The 5,504-nt window shown below is 36.4% G+C and overlaps 1 pseudogene across 1 annotated transcript; it reads left to right on the top strand.

Moving 5' to 3' along the window:
• Window positions 1–979: 979 nt before the first annotated feature.
• Window positions 980–2,415, top strand: LOC143534031 (uncharacterized; annotated as a pseudogene). The gene is made up of 3 exons (XR_013135460.1): window positions 980–1,398; window positions 1,508–1,705; window positions 2,131–2,415. The product of XR_013135460.1 is annotated as an uncharacterized LOC143534031 (transcript).
• The last annotated feature ends 3,089 nt before the right edge of the window (window positions 2,416–5,504 follow it).

Raw genomic sequence — 5,504 nt, 5'->3', positions numbered from 1 at the left:
TCTCTGAGCCACCATTTCTCCACCATGATGATGCCGAGGCGGAACCCTAATCACGTCTCTGCTCCCGTTTCTCCACCCATTTCTCTATTGTACCAAACAAAGGAAATGATTGTCAATTCTCCACCCATTTCTATTTCTCTCCAATTCCATTTCTCTCCCATTTCTATTTCCATTTCTTCCCATTCTTTTTCTCTGTACCAAACACCCCCCTAATGTAGTAATGTAGAAATGACATATCTATTTCAATCACCCTAAAAAGAACTAACATCATTTTAAACATAGCAATAGTGTACAATATATTCAACTAATATAGCTCAACCAATTTAAAAATTTATTGATTACATTTAAACTAAATAATATAACTTAATAATATAACTTTTGGTTTATTGAACGGTCTGCCCTTTTATAGAGAGTGACCAACAATAAACTAGCTAGACGCTAGAACAGATACAACATTGTCACCATGATTTTTTTTGAACGGTTAACAAACAAATAATTGCCCAGGTACCATACGAGGTGACCAAATGACAAAGGGTCACCGCTAGCCGTACGAAACCTTAAGGCGCCTCCGTTTTATCTTCAGTTCCGGAGTAAAACCACCTGCCCAAAGTCCACTGGTAAAACCCGGACGCTCTTAGGATCAAACTAAATATTACAAAAATCACAATCTTCCTTCATTAAGCCACACATATGACATACCCCTCCAAATTATTGTAAGTAGGCTTTAAACTCGAGTCTCGTCAAAACCCCAAATTTCCTGCCAATACACTACGTTGAAAAGTTTTTCAGCTATCGAAATTAATTAATAAGCAAAACTAAATTATAAAGATATTTTTAATAAGTAAAATAATTATTAGCTGGAATCAATCACCTTGACACTTTGTCCATACTATCCAATAAAGCCCCAAAATTCCAGCCTTTACCAGCAAGACTTCACTTCACCCCTAAAAACCACCCTTTTCTTCTCCAAATCAAAACCCAAAGAAAGAAACATCATGTCAATGCACGCAAAGACCGACTCCGAGGTGACGAGCCAAACGGCGTCGTCTCCCACCAGATCCCCACGGCGCCCTGTCTACTTCGTCCAGAGCCCATCACGCGACTCCCACGACGGCGAGAAAACCACCAACTCCTTCCACTCAACCCCTGTCTTAAGCCCTAACGCCTCTCCGGGTCGCCACTCCCGCAACTCTTCCTCCACCCGCTTTTCCGGATCCAGAAAAACCACCCAACCCTTACAGCCCCCCAAACACGGTAAAGGCTTCGATGCCATTTAGGAAGAGGGTCTCGTTGACGATGATTACCGAAGAGGAATACCTCGCCGCTGTTATTTCCTGGCGTTTGTTGTCGGCTTCTTTGCCTTGGTTTTGTGGGCTGCTGCTAAGCCTCAGAAACCGATATTGTTATGAGGGTAATTCAGTATTTGAATTTGCTTGTTGGGTTTTTTTTATTATGGGTTTTGAGTTAATTGGATTTGGGGGTTTGAAACAAATTTGATGTTTTGATTGAATTGAATTGCAGAGTATTTCGTTTGATGAGTTTGTGGCGAATGCTGGTGCGGATGCGACTGGTGTTGCTACAGAGATGGTCAATTTGAATGCTACCATTAAGTTCAGTTTCCGAAACAGGGGTACCTTCTTCGGAGTTCATGTTTCTTCCACGCCTATCGATCTGTCGTATAGAGTTAACTCTAGCTTCTGGAACTGTAAGTCACTCAAGTTTTCAGCTAAATTGTAGTAATTTGGTGCCAATTTCACATGGGTGTTGTTAATTGGATCCCAATTTTACATAAATCTTGCTAATTTGATCTCAATTTCAAATGGGTATTGCTAATATGATCTCAATTTTACATGGATCTTCTTAATTTGATCTCAGTTTTCAATTTCATATAGGAATTGCTAATTTGATCCCAATTTCACATAAAATCTTTTGCTAATTTGTTCCTAATTTCACACGGGTGTTGTTAATTTGATCTCAATTTCATCTGAATCTTACTAATTTGATCCCAACTTCACAATACTCTTTGCTAATTTGGTATCAATTTCACATGGGCATTGTTGATTATATCTCAATTTCACATAAATCTTATTACTTTAACATCAATTTAATAATCAATTGTGTATCTTGCAGATCAAGAAATTTTACCAATCAAGAAAGGGGCACAGGCTAGTGAGTGTGAACATACAGGGGCGCCACGTTCCCTTATACGGCGGCGGTGTGAACTGGAGCAGCCAGAACGGAAAAATGACCGCACCGGTGCCACTGAACCTAACTTTCACGGTCAAAGCCAAGGCTAATGTGCTCGGTAAACTGGTGAAACCCAAGTTCCATAGAAAGGTTTCATGTGACATTCTCTATAAACCAACCAAAGTCAATGTGCCACTTTCACTCAAAAACTCCTGCAATGTTGTGTAAATTATTGTTACAGTTCATTTTTGTTTAATTTTTTTAAAGATGAGAAATTGAAGCTTGGGCAGATCTGAGTGTTACGGGCAGTTGTTAACCGGTGGGCCAGCTGATGATCTGGAGGGAGGTGTCGGTGGTGATTGGAAACGTGAACGGATCTATAATTGTGATATTTATTTTTAACTATTTAATGGAATATATATATATATATATATATATATGTACTTTTTTATAAGTACCACTACGTTATGATTCCTGCACTTTTTTACGTGTAAATTAATTGCACTTGGTGGTTTGGAGTTTGCACCGTTGATTTATTATTAAATTAAAGGCCAATAACATTTATGATGTGTTACCTTTTTGCCCTTTTGGATCTATAAATTTTGATGTAATTTTATTTATAAAAAATGTTTTATTGAGTATATTTTTTTTTGTGAGAGAAAGGTTGTAGTTTTAACAATTGTACATAACCAACAAACGACACCATCAGCAATTCTAGACCTTAAAACTACCTATGTCATCTCAACTGTATTAACAAAATGAGTTGCCAACTAACGAGAAATATACTAAAAATAGACAGATTCTTGTTTTTGCACCTTGAGAGGTTTTATCACACGTTACTCCATGTTGTGATAAAAAAATAAATTTCTCCTATAACACTTTCTTTTCCTGTCTGCAAAGTCTTGTTATGGTACTCAGGGCTGGGTTAGTGTTTCTGAAGGCCTGAAACTGACAAAATTTGATATAAACCCTACTTTAACCGGGCTTAGAGCATTCCCTACCATATATCCATATATATCATATAATTACACTAAAAATCACTGTATTTTCTATCTCCTATTTAATTAAATAATACTTTTATATCTTTATCATTATCTTTTTTCTCTCTTTCACTCACAATCACTTTTTAAAAATATTAAAATATTATACGGTATGAACAGTGAAACCCCAAATTTAACTTTCCCATATAACATTTTCTCTCTCCCCTACTTACAAACACTAATAACCATACCACATAATTTACAAAACCATCTCACTATAAATATAGGGAATGGGCTGAGAATACTCTTACCAGCAAAATTCTTCCATCTACAGCTACAGCTACAGTTCTACTCCATCGTCCACCGCCACAGGTTACACAACCGTTGCCGGTGATAATATCTCCTACTTTAGTTAATAGTCTTTTAACAAATATAATTTTATATGCTTTTTGGTTACATATAGCCATGAGCCATCCCTTCCGAATAAAACAATTATGAAGGCCCAACAGTTCCAGTTTCAAAATAAACAAAAACAAGCCTGAAGCCCACTTCTAAAAGCCCTAAAAGGCAAAAGGTCTTATCAAATTGGAGGCCTAAAGCCTTGACTTGATTTAGCTGTCCTATGAGCCGGACATGGTGGTATTGCACAAAAGCCTCTACATTAAGCAGAACATGGATAACGATTGCCAAGTCCTCGAACTTGGATAACATGTGACTCGGACTCGCTATTTTTGTATAATTTTACACACTATTTTACAATTCTAGAGAAGAAACTTGAACAAAGGAATGGTAAGGAACTTGTGTGAATTCATGTATTTCTCAACTGGTATGACTAATGGTGGCGGTGGCACTGGCACTGGCACACCCATGAACTTTTTTTTTCTTTCCCTTCATGCGGTCAAATATTTCCGGCCTTAGTAAGTCATGCAAATAAATCATCCCTAGAAGAGTGTCAACCCTGTAGGGGTAGCTTAAAACTCATTTATTAGCTCTCACTTTAAGGATTTATAAAAGGGAATGAAGAACACACTCCCTAAGCTTATGCCGTAAATTATATGGCATACGCAAATTAGAAAACTGATTGCTAAGGTGAATAACAAGAAAAAAAAAAAAAAGAAAGAGAAGCCATAGGGAAAACCTGTAAACATACAAAAGAGAACATATAACATAATTCAAGGCACACAAAGGGGCAACAATGCAAACACTTCAGTTACATAAATACATATCAAAATAAGTCAAACAAAAGATGTATAAATACAAATAAGGGCAGTGGAGATACGGTTAATGTTGCAATCATATTGTGAATAAACCTTGACAAGTTTGATCGATACTTAAACTTTAGAAGTTCAAAATTTTTGGTGGCACATTCTAATTTTTCATAGATCACATATTCTCATAAACCTATTGTTATAGCATCTTGTATCAAGCTTTCGTTGATTGTCTCACTCACCTCAAAAAATAAACACTTATCAAACCCTAGCGTGCGCTCAATAGATACTGACTTTCAAACCCTGGTGGCATTTAAATCACTTCATGCATTCTCAGATATCAAATCAGAAGTGATACAATCGACACACGGGCACACAATGGATCAACCGTAGCATGTGCGATTAGTACTTTTAATCTCTACACTAGTAACAAAAAAAAAAAATTCAACTTAAGCCATGCTTCCTTATTTTATAAGGATTTTTTGTGTCTTTTATTTAGCATAACTCAAAATTTGAAAAACGATATATAACTTTTTAATGGAAATATTTTAGTTTATTTTTATTTATATTTTGAGTTAAGATTTTTATTTTTTTAGGCGTTTTTTTTGCCATAAATTCTTATCACATTTCTCATTTTTGTCTTCATTTGCATTCTAACTTTTCCTACATAATCGAATCACAATAAGTAGTTGCATGTAGAGGTGCACAAAAACCCAAACTTGAACCGGATCCGGGAAAAAAAAACCAGAACCCGGGTTTTTAATAACCGAACATGTACCCGACCCTACCTGTAGGGTACGAATAGAGTATGCATTTCAGTTGCAAAACCCGTACCCGGAACCGAACCCGATTTATACCTGGTAATACCCAAAAACCGGAACCGATTCCATACCCAGAACCAAAATTTTTCAATACCCGAAACTGAGTTTTTCAAATACCCGATCTATACCTAAAATTACCCGAAAAATAACCCAAAAAGGTGCAAACCCTTAAAAAGCCCAATCTATACCCGAAAACTACTCTAAAAACCCAAAAATAATGGGGTTTTCAATACCCGATAATATGATATGCAAATAGAACCCCGAAAAAAAGGTATTCAGAAACCCAATTTTAGAATACCCGGTTTTAT

This window comes from Bidens hawaiensis, unplaced genomic scaffold (genome assembly GCF_021521415.1).
Source record: "Bidens hawaiensis isolate Kalapana, Puna unplaced genomic scaffold, B.hawaiensis_p1.1 tig00009985_1, whole genome shotgun sequence".
NCBI classification, from domain to species: Eukaryota; Viridiplantae; Streptophyta; class Magnoliopsida; order Asterales; family Asteraceae; genus Bidens; species Bidens hawaiensis.
The sequence above is the reverse complement of the archived record's forward strand: the minus strand, read 5'-3'. Positions and strand labels throughout refer to the sequence as shown.